This window comes from Bos indicus x Bos taurus, chromosome 17, assembly GCF_003369695.1.
Source record: "Bos indicus x Bos taurus breed Angus x Brahman F1 hybrid chromosome 17, Bos_hybrid_MaternalHap_v2.0, whole genome shotgun sequence".
NCBI lineage: Eukaryota > Metazoa > Chordata > Mammalia > Artiodactyla > Bovidae > Bos > Bos indicus x Bos taurus.
In genome coordinates, this window is record NC_040092.1 from 51,416,520 (window position 1) to 51,437,506 (window position 20,987).

At 37.4% G+C, this 20,987-nt stretch overlaps 1 pseudogene across 1 annotated transcript; it reads right to left on the reverse strand.

Annotated features, from left to right (window-relative positions):
- Positions 1-3,815: 3,815 nt before the first annotated feature.
- On the reverse strand, positions 3,816-4,673 carry LOC113907765 (annotated as a pseudogene). The gene has a single exon (XR_003515271.1). The product of XR_003515271.1 is annotated as a midkine pseudogene (transcript).
- Positions 4,674-20,987: the final 16,314 nt, after the last annotated feature.

A 20,987-nucleotide genomic window follows, 5' to 3' on the forward strand; every position in this document is an offset into this window, starting at 1 on the left:
GGGGAGATATTCCCATTTATGGAAAAGAAGACTCAGTATGTCAAGACATCAATCCTTTCCTGACAATACTTTGATCTATGGACTCAATGCAATATCAGACAAAATTCCAGCAAGTTATTTGTGCATATTGGCAAAATTATTCTAAAGTTTATATGGAGAGACATAAGATCCAGAATACCCAACACTACGCTGAAGGAGAAGAACAAAAGTAGATGCTACACAACTTAAAGACTTACTACAAACCTACACTAATAAAGACAGTCTTGGCAAAACAGTAGAACAGAGAGCCCAGAAATAGACCCACATATATGTAGTTAACTGATTTTTTGACAAAAGGAAAAAAGGCTAAACAATGAAACAAATATAAGTGTTTTTTGACAAATGGTTCTGGAACATCCACAAGGGGAAAAATGAATCTGGACACAAACCTAGTAATCTTCACAAGAATTAACTAAAACTGCATCATAAGGGCCTTCCCTGGTGGCCCAGTGGCTAAGATTCTGGCTTCCAATGCAGGGAGCCAGGGTTTGATCCCTGGTCAGGGAACAAGATCCCGTACGCCACAGCTAAGAGTTCCCATGCTGTAATGAGTATCAAAGATCCCAAGCGCCGCAACAAAGACCTGGTGTATCCAAATAAATAAAAATAAATATCAAACGACAACAACAACAAATGCACCATAGACCTAAATGTGAAATACAAAGCAATAAAACTCCTGGAAGATAACATAGGAGAAAACTTAAATGACGTGGGTATAACAATGGCTTTTTATATACAACTATAAAGGTATGTTCCATGAAGGAAACAATTGGTAAGGTTAACCTCATTAAAATTCAGAACTTGTGCTCTGTGTAAAGCAATGTTAAGGGAATGAGAAAACAAGCCATGGACTACAGGAAAATGTTTGCAAAAGACACACCTGGTAAAGGACAGTTATCCAAAATACACACAAAAAAGAAAAAAACAAAACTTTAAAAATTCAATAGTTAGAAACAAATAACCCAAGAAAAAAAATCAGCCAAAGACTATAGCAGATACCTCACCAAAGAAGCTAAACAGCTGACAAATCACCATATTAAAGGATGCTAAATGCTTCACATCTTTTGTCATCAGGAAACTGCAAATGAAAACAAAAATGAGAGGCTGCTACACACCTATTCAGTTCAGTTCAGTTCAGTCGCTTAGTTGTGTCCAGCTCTTTGCGACCCCATGGGCCATAGCACGCCAGGCCTCCCTGTCCATCACCAACTCCCGGAGTTTACCCAAACTCATGTCCATCGAGTCAGTGATGTCATCCAACCACCTCATCCTCTGTCATCCCCTTCTCTTCCTGCCTTCAATCTTTCCCAGCATCAGGGTCTTTTCAAATGAGTCAGCTCTTCGCATCAGGTGGCCAAAGTGTTGGAGTTTCAGCTGCAACATCAGTCCTTCAAATACCCAAAATTCAAAAGACTACAACACCAGCTAATAAAGATGTAGAGCAACAGGAATTCTCATTCATTGCTGATGAGAACGCAAAATGGCACAACAACTTTGGAGGACAGTTTGTTGGAGGAAGCATCCTGACACGGTAACATACAGAAATCATGTTCCTTGGCATTTATCCAAAGGATCTGAAAATTTATCTTCACAGAAAAACACATAAACATTAATAGCAGCTTCAATCATATTTGCCAAAAATTGGAAGCAATCAAGTTGTCCTTCAATGGGTGACTGAATAAATAAACATAAATAAACTGCTACATCCAGACAATGGGATATTATTCAGCGGAAAAAAAAAAAAAAAAGAAATGGGCTATCAAGCAATGAAAAGACACGTGGAGAATTTTAAATGCATGTTACTAAATGAAAGAAGCCAGTCAGAAAAGGTCACATATTGTAAAATTCCAAGTATATGACATGCTGCAAAAGGCAAAATTATGGAGAGAGTAAAAAAGATCTGTGGTTGCTAGGGCCTGAGGGTGAGGGAGTAGATGAATAAGCTGATCACAGAGGATTTATATACTAGTAAAAATATTCTGTATGATATTAAGTCCAGCTCACAGGTACCTACTAAAGTATGTACCAAGGTAAGTTATGTACTTCGGGTAATTGTGGTGTTATCATTGCAGGTCCGCCAATTGTAACAAGTAAATGGCTTTTGGGAGGATGTTGATGACAGTAGAAGTTGTGCATGCATGGTGGCAGGGGATATAATACAGTACAGGAAAATCTCTTGTATTTCCTGCCCAATATTGCTTTGAACCTAAAACTGCTCTTAACAATAAAAATCTAAAGAAAAAAACTGTCAAATGATCTGCTTTACTAGAAAAAAAAAAACATTTTTAAAGTTTCATAATTAGAGCTATATATTAAGCAACTTTCCTACCATTTATTGGCTATTAACATTTACTTTTTGTGAGATGTCTATTTATAAATTTTGTCCATTTTTTTTAAGTAAGACCTCTTTATAGTTTACTTGTTGTCGCACACATGAATATTTTTGGTCTAGGTTATCAACTGAGTTCTGTTTTGTGGTCTTGTAACTATAAATGTTACCAAACAAATTGAACTCAAGTCCACTCACCTGATACACAACAAAGCCAAACAACTGACTCTGAGTTGTGGGGAAAGAAAGTACAATATTTATTGCAGGACAACAAGGAGAATGGGCAGCTAGTGTTCAAAAGCCCAAACTCCCTGGTGGCTTTCAGGCAAGGGCTTTTAAAGTCAACATCAAGGGTGTGAGTCACAGAATGTGTGATCCACTCATGAACATTTTTCTGATTAGCTGGTGACAAGGAAACATGGTGATGTTTCAGGTAACTTAATTATCCACTGATTGGATGGAAAGAGTCTGACATGTGTGCTTGTTGTCAGCATGCAGCCACCATCCTCTACTGGGCAGGGTCTTAGTTTCTTCAGGACAACTCAAAGATATGTTAGATTATTTTCTATACCCTTTCAGGAGGAACTAAGGTTCATATGACTCTAATTAACTGCTTAAGTCTGCTCTTTGGAACTTGAGGAAGGCCAAAAACGGAGACACAGACAGGCTTCAATCTGGGAAGGCCCTGTGGGATCCAGCTTGGTTTCATAAATAGTTTTAATTTTACAGGATCAAATCATCATTCTTTACCTTTAACGTTACTATTTGATTTAGAAGCTACTTTATACTTAAAGTTAATAAAATGTTTCCAATTTTCTCGCATATATGAATATGTATTTGTGTGTATGTATATGTGCATATGGGCTTCCCACATGGTGCTAATGGTAAAGAACCTGCCTGCCAGTGCAGAGGACATAAGGGACACAAGTTCGATCCTTGGGTCAGGAAGATCCTCTGGAGGAGGGTAGGGCAACCCACTCCAGTATTCTTGCCTAGAGAATCCCATGGACAGAGGAGCCTGGTGGGCTACTATCTGTAGGGTCGCAGAGTCAGACATAACTGAAGAAACCCAGCACACATATATACCCATATACACATGTATGAGTGTATAATATGCATAAAATGTATGTATTTAATCCATCTTGATTATATTTTTGTACTAGGTAAGATATAATGTTATTTTTAGCTTTTCCGTTTTCCCAACAAATAATTGCTTATTTTTCAACATTGTTTCTTACTTCTAATTCACCTTTTCACCACATAATTGAAATTCCATCTTCATCACACAATATATTCCTACTTAAACATGAATAAAACAAATAATCATTAACGTCTACATTAGTAAAATGATTTATATTATGTCACGTTTTAAATTTTAGGTTAAACTTTAAAATAGCTTACTGGAGATTGCATATTTGAGATTTATTTTATTTATTTATTTTTTTATATATTAAAAGAAAAGCTTTATTGGGAACAAAAAGATATTTATTTTATTTATTTCTTAGTAATGCATCCAGTAGGCGAAAAAGAAAAGTGGGTAGAGGGGAATCAAATACCTTTGCGCGCGGGGGGGGGGGGGGGGGGGGCGGCGGTGCTCAAGCTGCCCAGAATCCCTTGTCCCTCCCCACTTTGGGCACTTGGGGTGATGTGGGCAAGTGAAAGGGAAGAAGCAGGGCATGATGATAAAGCTAACGAGGAGGCAGAAGGCACTGGTGGGTAACATCTTGAGCCTGTGGAGGGAGGGCGTGGGTCGGGCCTCCGAGTGAAGCCAGGGTGCCTTGGCATCCGGGCCTGGCCGGTAGTCCTTTTCCTTCCCTTTCTTAGCTTTGGCCTTGGCTTTGGTCTTGGGGCTGCAGGGCTTGGTCATTCGGATGGTCTCCTGGCACTGGGCATTGTATCGCGCCTTCTTCAGGGTCCCTTGGCGGGCTTTGGTGCCTGTGCCCCCATCACACGCCCCCCAGGTCTCAAATTTGTACTTGCAGTCAGCTCCAAACTCCTTCTTCCAGTTACAGGGCACCCGGCACCGGATGCGCTGCGTCTGGGCCCCACAGGTGCCCTCGCGGAATCCCACGCCGCAGTCCTTGCTGCTGGGGGTGCAGGGACCCCAGGTCCACTCGGCACACTCGCTCCCTGGGCCTCCCTTCTTCACTTTGTCTTTCTTTTTGGCCACCGCGGAGGTGAGCACCAGCAAGGCGAGGAGGGCGAGGAGGAGGAAGCTTCGGCGCTGCATCTCGCTCGCTGCCCGCGCGCGCGGCTTCGCTCCCTCCCGCGCCGAGCTGTCCCGCTCCGGCCGCCGCGGCCCCTTTTTCCATATTTGAGATTTAAAGTGTTAAGCAGAAAGAAAATCAGAATTAAAGAAGAAAATATATTGAAAATAATACTAAAAGATATAGATTTCCTAAACATTAGTATAATTCACATAAACTACTTAATAGTGTCTATCATGGATGTGTGTTACAAGGTTGTGTAAGAAAATACCAATGTAATTTAGAATACACCCTATCCATATCTGATATTTAAAAAGTGAAAGCCTTGTGACTTCCCTGGTGGTCCAGTGGTTATGCTTCTTACTTTTAATGTCTCAAATAAATGAATAAATAATAATTGAAAATATGGCCATGGACATATTTCAAAACAGTAGTGAATGATAGTCTACTGTTGTGTTTAAAAAAGAAAAAAAAATACATAAAATTCCCCCAATGGTAGAATAGGCATATTGTGGAAAAATCTCACTTGTCATTTTCTGTACAAATTGAGAAACATGATGTGCAATTAGAAAACACAATGATGTACTGCAATCTCCAGAAACCTCTTGAGGGTATCAGAAAAATATCCTATTTGAATATTGAGAAGTAAGGAAGCTAATCTGGCCTGATCTATGCAACTTAGCCTTTGAATACTTAAGTTGCTGTTAATCTTCCTTTCTGAATTAGTGTTTAGCACAGCAGGAAATACTAACTCATGCAAAACTAAACTGCTGCCAATAAGAAAAATATAGAGTTTTCTATTTGCAAAAAGACACTTTTATAATCAAAAGCTATTTCATTTTTAAGATATCTTTTTAAGTATGCAAATAAAATGAATTTTAGTTGTGCAATCTATACATTGCTGGTATAATAAGACATTAAATTACTGAATTTACTTTTCCTTTGTGTTTTTATACTGTGTAAATAGTGGGAGTATTGTAGTGCTCCAAAGACATAATTTATGAGATAAAAAATATTTTTTTAAAGATCAATTCATGTATTTGAATATAGTTAATGATAGTGCTAACAATGCAAACCATTAGCAAAATATTCAATTTCTTAATCATAGCTATGTAAATATACTAGGCATAATTTTTTCCTTATGTACTTTAACCTTATGCTAAATAAGGTCTTGACTGACTCAGTAAATGGGAACTAAATCATCAACTGTTACTTCAGTTTATTTTCCTACTTTAAAATAAGATGATTTTAAGAGTGGCTAATTTATTTAAAAGAAGGAAAGAAAACAATATAAACATCCTACTGATGATTGTGAAGGAATGTGGTATCAGTAACATATTCTCCAAATTCTGTCTAAAATTAACAGTATATTTTTAGCAATAGCCAAGTTGTATGTGAGAACTGGACCATAAACGAAGTTGAGTACTGAAGAATTGATGCTTTTGAATTGTGGTGCTGGAGAAGATTCCTGAGGGTTCCTTGGACAGTAAGGAGATCAGACCAGTCAATCCTAAAGGAAATCAACCCTGAATACTCATTGTAATGACTGATGCTAAAGCTGAAGTTCCCATACTTTGGCCACCTGGCATGAAGAGCCAACTCATCTCCTGATGCTGGGGAAAAGTGAAGGCCAAATGAGAAGAAGGCAGCAGAGGATTAGATGGTTAGATAGCATCACTGACTCAGTGGACTTGAATTTGAGCAAACTCTGGAAGACAGTGGAGGACAGAAGAGCCTGGCGTGCTGCAGTCCAAGGGGTTGCAAAGAGTCAGATACAACTTAGTGATGGAAAAACAACAATAACAACAAAGCTTTTTAAAATGAAGTAGAATTAATATACTGCATATTTTTAACATAAACAAAGCACATGGTAATGAAATAAAAATACATACTTTAAGGCAAGACAATAAATATTGAAACATAAAACTTTGCCCTTGTCCTCTTCCCGCTTGTCTAGTACGTATCATGTATCTGCCTTATATGTTAATCAGACCTCCCCAAAGGCAGAAGTACCTGCTCAACCATAAAGATCAATTTTTCTTCTTCTGACACAAGCCATGTAACTCTTTAGAAAATAACATTCCTTTCTTGCTCTCAATCCTGTAAGGGGTCATGATGAAGTATCATTTGCCTTATATGTAAAGGCATCATCGGTGAACTTTATGAACAATGCCAATATATAATTTCTCTTAAAGACAGTGACTACTGCAGAACTGACTGATCAGAGGGCCTGCAAGATACTGGGCCAAACCCAATAGATGTTCTTAGCTTAAATACCTACTTATGACCTTACTAATGTTACCAGCTATATTACTTGTATTCTGCCTATTTTACAAGATTATTGCTTCTTGCAATACCAAATGTGTGACTGAGCCTCAGATAAAATTAATGATGAATAGGCAATTTGAAACAACTGATCAAAACCATATTTCTATAAGATAAATGATTGTAACAGTTTTACTCTAAATATGGGATGAAAAAAGCAACAAGAGGGAGTCATTTCCTGGATCATAACAGACTCATAAGTTAGGTGGTCCAGAGGCTTTTGGCTACTGTTAACAGGGCCTGGCCCAGTAACAGCACACTGAGTGGCTTATCAACAAAATCCTCACCTGACCTGGGAATAAGCATTTCCAGTGCCAAGGGATAAATTGGTCACAAAATACCTCCCAGACTTTGGTGGAAATTAAGACTCAAAGAAAAAGGATTGTGAAAATAGAGAATGTTGTCTATCATTCAGTTCTACAAAAATCAAGTCACTAGTCACTGCAGTGACATGCAATATACCCTAAGAGGAACCAGGGTGAAGATAAGGATGAGGCATTTTGTGCTCTGGGAAAACTGACAGAACAGGTCCTCAGATAGTTAAATATTTTCGGGAGAAAATTCTGTGAACCCAGTTTCTTGTATCTCCCCATGCTTAGAAAAGCAATACACCATTAACTAAGATGTTTGCTCTTCACAGCTGGCAGCAGCCTTCTACTGAGACGTGTTGATTGCATGCACCTCTTCACCAAAATCACATATATACTCTCCTACCCTCTTACCTCTTCAAAGCAGCTTTTAAAGCTCTCTCAGAGCCTATTTCCTGGGTTATAATCCTAAGGTTGACTCAAATAAAGTTTTCCATTTCTTTCTTAGACTGACTATTGATTAATATTTTCATTAACAATGGTATTTAGTTCATATGATAAAGGCATTTGAAAAATTTTTTGAGAAATATTGTATACTTGCAAGGTATTGAATAATATCTTATTTTACCTGATAATAATTACCTGGTTTTCCTCATCCATAGAAAAAAAAAAAAGTTCAAAAAATTCAGTATGACTTCAATTATTAGGTAGGCAGTAGAGTGTGACTGTTAAGAGCTAGGTATTAGAGTCAGATTAGCTGGATTCTAATTATGCCTGCAGCAATTACTAACCATAAAAATATTAGTAGGTGGGATAATAATAATAGGCAAGTAATATGGATTTTTTGAGGATTAAATAAGCTAATCCATGAGAAGAACATAACACAGAGCCGGGAACTTTATTGGTATGCAATAAATGTCACTTTTCTTTGTTTGCTTTACTAACTTGAATAAGTTCCAGAATATTCAGAGAATCGACCTAAAACCTGTTTACTGACCCTAAATATGTCTTGAATAATTCTGTCTTCATAGTGGTAACTATATAGTGCTGTAATAGAGCTTTCTGCAATGATGGAAAGATTCTATAATTTATGCTATCCAATTTAGCCACCAGTAGCCAGGTGATTAGTGCAACCAAGAAACTATATTTTGAATTATATTTCAGTTCAGTTCAGAAGCTCAACTGTGTCCTACTCTTTGTGACTACATGGACTGCAGCACACCAAGCTTCCCTGTCCATCACCAACTCCTGGAGCTTGCTCAAATTCATTTCCATTAAGTCAGTGATGCCATCCAACCATCTCATCCTCTGTTGTCCCATTCTCCTGCCTTCAAATTTTTCCAGCATCATGGTTTTTTCCAATGAGTCAGTTCTTTGCATCAGCTGGCCAAAGTATTGGAGTTTCAGCTTCATCATGCTTCCAATGAATATCAGGAATGATTTCCTTTAGGACTGACAGGTTGGATCTCCACAGTCCAAGGGACTCAAGAGTCTTCTCCAATACCACAGTTAAAAAGCCTCAATTCTTGAGTGCTCAGCTTTCTTTATAGTCCAACTCTCACATCCACACACAGCTAGTGGAAAAACCATAGCTTTGACTAGAAGGACCTTTGTTGGCAAAGTAATGTCTCTGCTTTTTAATACGCTGTCTAGGTTGGTCATTAATTTACTCTTAATTAATTTAATTAGCTGCATATGGCTAGTGGCTACAGTATTGTAAACATAGGTCTATATGTGTTATTCTTTAATATATTTCTCAGCTAAAACAAGATCCTTCCAGCTATTTCTGTAAAATAAAGCAATTAAATTGCACTTGAATTTAGGAAGACACTATCCTAATTTGCCTAGAGGTCTTTTTTAAAGACATAAAATTAGTGTTTTTCCTCTGTTCAACTTTAGAGTAATTAATACTTGCTTTCCTTTTGGGATCTTGGGTCGCAGAAGCAGAACTACCTGCTGACCATAGTCCTGAAATTCTACATAAACATTATCACTCGATTCAGGCCTTTTAGTTGAAAGCAGACTTCTGTCCCCTGGTGAACACAGAAAGAGCACAGAGCTCAGGCTCGAGTTTCTAAGACTCAGGATACATAACCATGGCCTATTCAGAATGCCTACTGATACTAGATGCTTCCAGAAGCAAGAAGCCAATTGATGGTCTCTCTCAGGACTTCTTTGCCATAAGATATAGTTCCTCCAAATACCAGTCCTTTAAAATTATATGATGCGTCCCTTTGGCCAAGTACAGCTGAAGGCTGAAAGGTATGAGAGCTGTGCTTATGATGGCCGTACAGCTCTGCCTCCTAGGCAGAGAGTAGGGAGAAAGAGGATGTAGAGAGACTCTGCACATGCAAGTGAAAGATATGAAACTTATTCTAATTCCAACCTGAAACTGTGATAGAAATCTAAGGAGCTATGACAGGATCCTATTCTTAAATCATGTAGGTAAGCCTGCAAAGACATAAAATAATGTGTCTTCAGACATGTTCTTAACTAGCTATGTGATATAGTAAGTTAGTTAATTCTCTGCATTGGCTTTTGCATATCTATTGGGCATAAGATGAGAGCCTTGAAGTGTGTTATCTCTAAGGTATCCTCCAGTTTTTTTTTTTTTTTTTTTTACATAGGCTTTGACTGTGTGGATCACAATAAATTGGAAAATTCTGAAAGAGATGGGCATACCAGACCACCGGACCTACCTCTTGAGAAACCTATATGCAAGTCAGGAAGCAACAGTTAGAACTGGACATGGAACAACAGACTGGTTCCAAATAGGAAAAGGAATACATCAAGGCTGTATATTGTCACCCTGCTTATTTAACTTATATGCAGAGTACATCATGAGAAACTCTGGGCTGGAAGATGCACAAGCTGGAATCAAGATTTCTGGGAGAAATATCAATAACCTCAGATATGCAGATGACATCACCCTTATGGCAGAAAGTGAAGAGGAACTAAAAAGCCTTTTGATGAAAGTGAAAGAGGGGAGGGAAAAAGTTGGCTTAAAGCTCAACATTTAGAAAACGAAGATCATGGCATCTGGTCCCATCACTTCATGTCAAAACAGTGGAAACAGTGTCAGACTTAGTTTTTTGGGCTCCAAAATCACTGCAGATGGTGATTGCGGCCATGAAATTAAAAGACGCTTACTCCTTGGAAGGAAAGTTATGACCAACCTAGATAGCATATTGAAAAGCAGAGACATTACTTTGCCAACCAAGGTTCGTCTAGTCAAGGCTATGGTTTTTCCTGTGGTCACGTATGGATGTGAGAGTTGGACTGTGAACAAAGCTGAGTGCTGAAGAATTGATGCTTTTGAACTGTGGTGTTGGAGAAGACTCTTGAGAGTCCCTTGAACTGCAAGGAGATCCAACCAGTCCATTCTAAAGGAGATCACCCCTGGGTGTTCTTTGGAAGGACTGATGTTAAAGCTGAAACTCTAGTACTTTGGCCACATCATGCAAAGAGTTGACTCATTGGAAAAGGCTCTGATGCTGGGAGGGATTGGGGGCAGGAGGAGAAGGGGAGGACAGAGGATGAGATGGCTGGATGGCATCACCGACTCAGTGGACGTGAGTTTGAATGAACTCTGGGAGTTGGTGATGGACAGGGAGGCCTGGCATGCTGCGATTCATGGAGTCACAAAGAGTCGGACACGACTGAATGACTGAACTGAACTGAACTGAACTAGGCTTAAATTCCCTATCTTTGGTGATAGGGTGTCCTCCCATCTCTAGATGCAAAGAGTACATTTTTCACATGAGAGATGTATTTCCTACTTTCAGGGAGACAGGAAGGTCAGGGTGTCCCTCTTGCATTGGCCATTTCTTGAGTAACTTTCCTTAAAAAATAATTAATATGCTGTTGAAGCACATTTTGAGGAAACCTAGCTTGTGACCCCCTCAAAGGTATGGGCAAGTTTCCTACAATCAAAATCTAAGACTACAAATGATAAGTAATTTCTTAATAGGAGCTACTTTTTCAAAATACAACAAAGGGAAATTGAAATGAAATACATGAAATTCAGTAATTGCCTACTGGCCTGATTTGTACAGAAATACTTCCAAGAGAAGTCTGACTACCACGTGATACTCTCCTTTCATTGGTTAAGACTACATTCACATAACTGATCCAGTGAAGTATTAATTGGCCTATTTTTTTCTTCACAGTCGCAGGTCAATTTCCACTTTTCATTTTTAGTGAAAAACTGAATTATCAGAGAGTAGAAACAAAACAGGAGCTAGCAGTGCTTTGTAGTGAAGAGATGGATTCAAGACTGCTGCCACCATTGCCTAACTATGTGACTTCAGGCATGTTATTAACTAGCTTTGTGATTTGGGCAAGTCAATTAATTTTCTACACTGGTTTTTGCCTATCTATTGCATATAAAATAAGAGCCTTGAAGTGCATTGTCTCTAAGGTATCTTCCAGCTCTGATTCAGGGCTCACATGTGCTCTGTAATTCCAAAATTATTTTATTTTTTGACAACCAAGAGAATGGTGAATTATTTCAAGGGACACTATCACAGTCTCAAATCTTTCTTAAAATATTATTTGAAAACATAAGTGCAATTGGTAACAAGTACATTGAGTCAGGTTTGTATCAGCATACGAAATAGACTATTTTAATGTATTGTAATTGCAAGTGTATTAATCATTACTTAACTATAATTTTGCAAAAACATCATATAGATGTAACACATACATCTTCACTTGCATTTTGAGAGATGAGACAGAAAAAAAAGCTTTACTTGAATGTCCTCAAAACAAACCAGCCTAATTAAATCACATTTAAAGTCAGATTGATAGTGTGCTAGATGGATGATATCCTAACTGCAGAAATGCAGCATGCCATTTTCATTTTTGAGGTTGTCTTCCATCTCTTGTTTATTTATCTATTTATTGTTTGGAGTTCCCAGAGTATTCAAGTCACTCTGGGAACTTGTTGATTAAGCCCCTGGGGTACAGTCTTCAGGCTTGTGCACAAGTTACCCCAGTTGCCGGAAACTCTGCTCTACCACTGACCACTCTTGTCGTCTAGGAACTTCATAAGCCACACCCACTTGCATGAGGGATGCGGGCCTGTGCTAGCCACGCCCTCATTATTTCACGCCGTCTACCCCGGATGTCTGTCGGCCTACCTTCCCCGAGGCCCTGCTGCCGCATCTACCGGTTACCAGTTTCTTGGGTTGCGCTGCAGAATATGGACAAAGTTCACATTTCTCCTTGCTATTAGGAAAGGTTCCCACTTTTCCATCTGTGAACATTTTAGGGCGATCCACCAAAAAGTTGCTTAAGGACCCAGATGTTAAAACTCCTTTGTCTAATGAGCAGTTATTTTTTCCTCAGGACACCAAGCTGTCCACAACTGAGTTCCATTTCAGGTCCTGTGCTCAATCCAGTGAACTGTGCTGGGTTCCTTCTCCCGGGCATCTTGTGCCTCTCCACAATGGGCTCACCAGACTCCCCTGTACATATTTGAATCCCAATCACATTTAGAGTCCAAATGCTGGGCAAGAAAGAAGGTGCAGGTAGATATGAGATGAGTATTGGTGCTGGAGGTGGGCATTGCAGGTAGGGGGTTGCCTGACACCACCTTAACAATCTACCTGAATTCACATCCTCATCTTGCTCATACACAGGATTGCATAAGGAAACCCTGTTGTAGTTTATTCCAAAATTAAAGCAGAGACATTGCATTAAATATTCTAAATATACTAAGGAGATTTTTAATCCCCACTAACTAGGGACAAAAAGTTTATCATAGCAATAAGCTGGATTTATGTTCTAATTCTAAGCAAACTTTTGACCAGCAAATTCAGTTTTTAATGAGTTTTTAAACAAGTAAAATAGGAAAATGTTTCCCTAATAACAAAGTAATAACTTTTTTAAAAAAGTAATTATAAAACAAAGTAGCTATTTAGAAAATAGAAAATATAACAAAAGTGAGAGAGGTTTGGGAAGCAGCCTGAAAATCACTGTCTTGAAATAATCCTTATTTTGTATTGGAGTTTCCTTCCTAGTTTAATTCTTTTTTTTAAGTTGTTGCTATTATTGTTTGTATCTATTTTGTTTTGATATTACTGCTATAATACTGTCCACATATTTTATAAAGTTTGCTTTTGACTTAAGCTTATCACATATTTGTTTATCCTTGCCATTACCTAGAATTTATAGCCATTAACTGTAATACTTATGCACTAAAAGCTATGGCTACAGTAAAGATTATCAAGCCTTCCACTATTATTAACTATTAAAGTTTCTTTCAGTTTTTCATAATTGTAAATTGTTTTAACAAGTATATATGTGATAAAATATTATTCTATTTCTTTAGAGTACAGAAGATATTTGGTTAAGTATATAAATATTTGAAGACATAACCTATCATCAGTTGCTTTTCAAAAGAATGCCACTTACACAATCAGTCGTGGTATATGACAATGTTTAAGAAACATTTTAAAATGATATAATCAAAATTATATAATTTAATAGTTGAAATATTGCTGCTGCTGCTGCTGCTAAGTTGCTTCAGTTGTGTCTGACTCTATGCGACCCCATTGACGGCAGCCCACGAGGCTCCCCCATCCCTGGGGTTCTCCAGGCAAGAATTCTGGAGTGGGTTGCCATTTCCTTCTCCAATGCATGAAAGTGAAGTCACTCAGTCGTGTCTGACTCTTCATGACCCCATGGACTGCAGCCCACCAGGCTCCTCTGTCCATGGCATTTTCCAGGCAAGAGTACTGGAGTGGGGTGCCATTGCCTTCTAGTATGTAATAAATAGGTTTGGACAAAAATTAGTAATTTTTTTCAATTTCCAATTTACTGAGAAGAGTCATTAATTATATGTAGATAATCTAGTTTCTTATATTAACCATAAACTAATATAGGGAAAATTATCACATAGGATCCTTATAATACACATGAAGGATATTTACCAAGTATTTCTTATCTGAGAATTGTGAGGTTATTTCTCTGAGACTACATCTGTCTAAATTTTACTGAGACAAATGGTGGTGGTGGTGGTGGTTTAGTTGCTAAGTCGTGTCCAGCTCTTGCGACCCCATGGACTATAGCCCACAAGGCTCCTCTGTCCATGAGATTCTCCAGGCAAGAATACTGAAGTGGTTTGCCATTTCCTTCTCCAGGGGATCTTCCCAACCCAGAAACTGAACCCGAGTTTCCTGCATTGCAGGCAGATTCTCTACCGACTGAGCTATGAGGGAAGCCCAAGACAAATGGTATAACATAAAAAAATATGGTTTCTCCCCACATAGCATACCCCAAATCATCTTCTGACTGGTACTCTTTTCCTGAAATGAATTCCTAACTATTAAAAAATATGCATTATGGCCATTCATTAAAATCACATATATTCTTAAAATTGAAACTCAGTATTAGGTAAACTTATCCTGTAACACATAGCTAGAAAATGTCTACATAGCTAGAAAATAGCTGATCTTCCTCCAAAGGAACACTTTCCTTGTAAAGTCTTGGCATCAAACATTGGAACAGGAAAGGCACTTCCAGGGAACAGCCAGATCTCCAAGAGACATGAGAGAGGTGGGCCTAGATCAAGAAGAATACACACTTGCTTTTCTAACACTTGCCAAATGGATACCTCCCTCACCTCCATGGAAGAGAGGAGCCAGAAAGGACCAGGAATGCCTAAGGGACAATCAGACCTCATGTAGACTAGGGAAATGAAAAAGAAACTTCTTCCATAACGATATCCATTTAATTCTTTTTAGAAGTAGTTCTAGATGTTTTACATATTTCCTCATTTAATTTTAGATCTCCCAACAATTTGACCAGGTAGTAATTGTGGTTATCTTGTCTATACAGATGAGGAAACAGACATGTAAATTGCTTCTTTAAGGTAACAAACGTAGAAACTATATGCTAAGTTGCTTCATTTGTGTCTGAGTCTATGCAACCCTATGGACTGTATTGCCAGGCTCCTCTGTCCACGAGATTCTCCTGGCAAGAATCCTAAAGTGGGTTGCCATTTCCTTCTCCAAGAAACTATTAATAGTATAGCTGAAATTGGAAGCAAGTAGTTCTTAGACAACACCACATCCTCATAATTTTAAGTGCTATGTTATGCTCTTAAAAGAACTTACATTCTAAGTGAGTGAATCAGACTCTATGAATGTATTAGAGTGTATTTTAGCCACAGAGTAAATGGCTTCTGAGTGACATAATGCAGGTCCAAAGTTGATCTTTATGCCTTCAAAAATAAGTCTAGTTTGGTCCCGGAAATTTGGAGTAAAGCAGATAATATGCAATTAATGAGGCCAGTCTCTCTTGTTCATTCTGTACCATCAAGAATTCCTGCTATGAAACCTGGAAGACAATTCACCCTAAAGTCATCTTCCCTTTGTATGAATAGATCAATGGATTAATGGATGGATTAATACACAACTGGATGGATGGATCCAGGCTGGACTTGAGTCAGGGCTGTATAAAAGGCTTAGATTTTTTTTTTTTAAACTAGCTTGGATCTTGAAATAAGAGTACTGCTGTTCAACTAACAAAAAATGTAAAAAACCCCAGAATTCCCAGAGGCTGAACGCACTTCACTGCAGTACTTTTTATACTTTGATCCCTGAGGAATATGTTTCTTGCCAGCTCTCAGTCGGAGGTCACACTCAGCTCCTAGAGGCATCCTCAATTCTTCACCACATGAGTCTTATTAAAGCCAACAAGGAAAGAGAGACACCCTAATAAAACCAAAGTTGCAATCTTATATAAAGCAATCATTTACATCTCATCACCTTTGCTACATTCTGTTAGTCAAAAGCAAATCACAAATTATGCCTACAAACAAGGAATGTATGCCAGGAGGCAGGACTGTGGGAGCCTCTGAAGAATCTGATACACCTGCTAGGCTCTCTGCTAACTCAGAATTGTGTGTGTGTTGTTCATACAGGCACATATACCATTGTGCTTAAGACATTACTAAATGAGCATTTACATATAACATCCACTTTAAGTAAATGGTTAACCTTTGAAGGTTGTTACCAAAGGATCAATCATTCTCAGTAAAGTGGGTCCACTGTGATCATACCATTCGTGAGTGAAACAAACAAACAAAAAACTGAAATTGTCGAGTAAGTTAGATCATTCTTAGAAAGCAGTTTTTTTTTTTTTAATCTTCATATTAAGTAAATGTTAAAGTATGAATCCTTGAACAAAATAAGAGCCATTTTACTATCAGAGTAAATTTAATTCACTGTACAGTTTTCCCTGGATGCTTTTCCTGGAATGTTTTTTTGAGATCTAAGAACCGTTATGCAACAGTTTGAATCGAGTTATATTACAAATAATAGGAAGTAGGCCTAGATTAGTTTCTGATAACTGTTGTTAACAAATTACCGGTGACAAAGTGGCTTAATAAAACACAAATTTCATAACTTACAGTTCTAGACTTCAGAAGTCTCAAGTGGGTCAGCAAGCCTGTTTCCTTCTGGGAGAGGCTGTTTTCTTGCCTTTTCTAGTTCCTAGAGGATGTGCCTATTCCTTGGCTCATGGACCCTTCCTCCATCTTCAAAGTCTGCAATGTGGCATCTTTAAATCTCTATCAGACTTTGACCCTCTCTCTTCTGCATCCTTTTCTCATTAAAACAAACAAACAAAAAAACCCCTTGATTACATTAGGCTCACCCCAGTAATCTAAAGTCCCATCTCAAAATACTTAACTAAGTTGCATCTGCAAAGTTAATTTTGCCATGAAAGGTATTATAGTCACAGCTCCTGAGGATTACAATGAAAGAATCTTTAGGCAGAGGGCAATTGTTCAATATACCGTATGGGGTTAAATGAGTTAATTTTCCCTATGTAATAAGAAATTGGGAGAAAGGAATATAGAGGATCAAAAATGTTCAAATCAATATCTCTCATTTGGGGGGTGGGGGGACTGCCTCATAACTGTAAGATGGCTACTGCATTTTATTGTCACATTCCCGTTTATGTTAGAAGAAAGTGGAAGAGAGAAGGAAAGCAGGAGTTAACTTCAGAGTATAATTCATTAACCAGAACTCTTCCACAGAATTATACTAGACGCAAGGAAGAGAGGGAAGTCAAGAATCTAGTTTGTGCAGCCTGAATTTTAGAGATGAAAAAGGGAAAACTGTTAGGGCTGAATATTTGATGAGTTAGTTGGTAGTTTATGCTAGAATTGTAATATCTTATTATAGAAAAATTTTTACATTTTACTAATTGTTAGGAAGGTGTGCCCTATGTATTTTCCTCCTTGGAAAAGAAATTTCTTGGTAAATTAAACTATTTCATCAGTCTTCTTTGTAAGAATTACTTGAAAAACTATGATTTCTTTTCTTCTCAGAACAGCAGAAAATTTATGACTGTGATTTCCATATTTACACCCTTATCCTGTATAGAGCCCATTAGTCTTATGTAATCCACCATTATTTGTTTTCCTCTTGGAACAATGAGAAGAGATATAAGAATGAACCTAAGAAATGAGGTTCTGTAGCTTTCAGCTGTCAGTGAATTAGAGGTATAGCCTTTCTAGTTTCAACCTTCATGGTATGGTAACTAGAGGGCTGTCAATCAACTTTGTCTGCATATATTTTCAGACAGAGTGGAGCAGAGCAAATGCACATTGGAAACGAATTTTGAACAGTTCAGCCGAAGAGAGGTTTTCTCTCACAGGAACAAGGCATTCAGCGGGAGTTAGGTCAGAACTGACACACTTCTGTCAAAGTGCTCCCAGCTTTACACTCTGGAGCTCTAGAGTCATCTTTGGAATCCCCTGCTTGACCTTGTCTGAACAGAGATCCCAGCAGTTTTGACCCTCAGGACATTAAACAAACATTTCTTTCAAGTTGGTTTAGTTTAAGACATAGAAACCACATACAGCATGATGTATTTTCTTAAATTCATTTATTTGGTAACTCATCTTTATTATTTGAATATTTAAAGGAATATTGAATTTGATTCTGTTGATTCTGTATGTCATTACAGAACAGGATAATCTTTTAAACACATTAGTAATAATCATCAGTATTTTTCTGACTCAAAAGCAATTCTTTCATTACAGGTATATGACTTATCCTAAAACCCAAGCACAGACCGGGTCAAATTTATACACCGGCATGGTTCTATTTATTTTTATGCTAATTTGGGGTTGTATCAAAGTCTGATTTTGGTTTATTTCCAAAAAAGACAAGATCAGTTTCTACCTTTATAATATAAGAATGGGGAAATATATTTAGATTCCAAATTTAAAATAAAAATTTAAAAGATTATATATATATATTCTGAACCTAAGTCAAAATGTTATATATTATCTTTGAAAGTAAAACTTTAATTGGATGGCTCTTTGAAATTGAAAACGAATCTATTATAATCTTACAGTCCTGAAATGAAAACATTAATACATTTTTTCTAATAATAGACCAAAGTTCCAAGTTTTTAGAACTCAATCATAATTTATCTGTCAAAATTAAACATCTGTTAAAAATCCTTTCAGTATTTTCTATTACATTAGTTAAGTCCACAGCTTTCATTAAATGCATTAAAGCTTTCATCATAAAGTATGTATTCTAACTTTACTTTTAAAGCTGAAAAAGCCTTACTTCTTTTCATTCCACATTTTTCTATCATATTGCAGCATGTAACAACTCCTTTTTTTTAAATTTTATTTTATTTAACTTTACAATATTGTATTGGTTTTGCCATATATCAAAATGAATCTGCCACAGGTATACATGTGTTCCCCATCCTGAACCCTCCTCCCTCCTCCCTCCCCATACCATCCCTCTGGGTCGTCCCAGTGCACCAGCCCCAAGCCTCCAGTATCGTGCATCGAACCTGGACCGGCGACTCGTTTCATATATGATATTATACATATTTCAATGCCATTCTCCCAAATCATCCCACCCTTTCCCTCTCCCACAGAGTCCAAAAGACTGTTCTATACATCAGTGTCTCTTTTGCTGTCTCGTATACAGGGTTATTGTTACCATCTTTCTAAATTCCATATATATGCATTAGTATACTGTATTGGTGTTATCATATTGCAGCATGTAACAACTCCTTTGGGGTCATAATAGATGTGTGAGATTTCTAATATCCAGAAAAAATTTTAAGTATAAAAATGTATATGTGGATCTCTGCTTTCTTTTCACTGTGTTTATTAGTCCTTCGTTTTAATTTTATGGTTATTTATGTACATAACTCTTTGAAGGACATGTTCATGTTTGAAATATATTTGTATGTACCTGGTTTCTGAGGTATACCTCATTTACAAAAATGTACTTAATAAAATCTTCCCTGGAAAACTGACAGGGAAGAGGCATAGAATAATTACTACAGCTCCATGTTTCTTTTTTCTGTCTGTATTTTCCCTTGTGCTTCCTACACTATACACTGATATTGATACTGATTAGTATTTTTATCCACTATCAACTATGAATGCATGCATGTTAAGTTGCTTCAGTTGTGTCCTACTCTTTGGGATTCTATGGACTGTGTCCTGCCAGCCTCCTCTGTTCATGGGATTCTCCAGGCAAGAAAACTGGAGAGGGTTGCCATGCCCTCCTCCAGGGGATCTTCCCAGCCCAGAGATCCAACCTGCTTCTCCTATGTCTCCTGCATTAGGAAGCAGGATCTTTACCACTAGTGCCCCTGGGAAGTACATAGAGTCAATTAAATCTTTCCAGAATAAAATATGATTCTGATTTCCATGAGTAAATCTGTGAAACCACTGTAAAAACATATTTTGGATTTGCCTACCTTTTACTTCTAGTTTTAAAAAAAAAGACAGAAAATTGTAAAACTAGATAAAGGATAATGCAATCCTCTGCTTGAGTCAATTAAATGGTTTTCACTAAATAGACATGTTTCTCCTAATTAAAGCTCTTAATGTCATCATGGTTTTAGTCTGTTTATTTTAGGCTAAATTTAAGATAATTTTCCTTAAATCCTGGGGTATTCATGTGTGCAAGAAGTGTGTCATGGACTTAATTTGCATATGTCTGATAAAGAGTTGAGTGTGATTAATTTTTAAAAGTTATGTATTTAAATATTTTAAGTAACTATTAAATGTAACTAAAGCCATTTAATACTAACAAAAAATATTGCTTATGAGTTCTACTATTCATTCGAATCTAGAAAATGACCCAATTCAATTTCTATCAGTTATCCAAAATATTATTCATTTCCCTTTCATGTCAAAATGAAATCAAGTATAATTCAGAAACATTTCTTCAGGAAAAAAAAGTCATTGGACAAATGACCACTTAAATTCTTGATTTCTGGGAACATTGAGGTCATGACTGCACTAGAAATGTGAAGACATAAATGAGACAAATTTCTAGGATGAAGTAAAGCTGAAAGCTCTTTTGCCAGAGCAGGCCAGCTGCCTAGCTAAATTATAAAACCATAATGTGCATGACTTTATCTACCAATAAAATGGGAATTATAGTACAAGCCAATTCTGTCAGAGGATGTTATAGAGATAATGAGATAATGTCTTTTAAGTGCTTTCCGGATGAAAGAAGATAACTTTTCCATCCTGAGTAAAGAGGAGACCCGTGATCACTAACACTTCACATTGCTAAATGTAACTTCTTTAGAAAAGTGATGCTATTAAAATAATGACACATAAAGCTCCTCCTTTACCTACTGTAACGAAGGCATGGATCTGCGGCTGAAATCGGTGAGCTTCTCTAAAAATATCAACTATTTTCTCTAAGTTTAACAGGCACATTCAAGGGCATTTACTTCAAAGCTGGCTGTAGACATGAAGCATTCCAA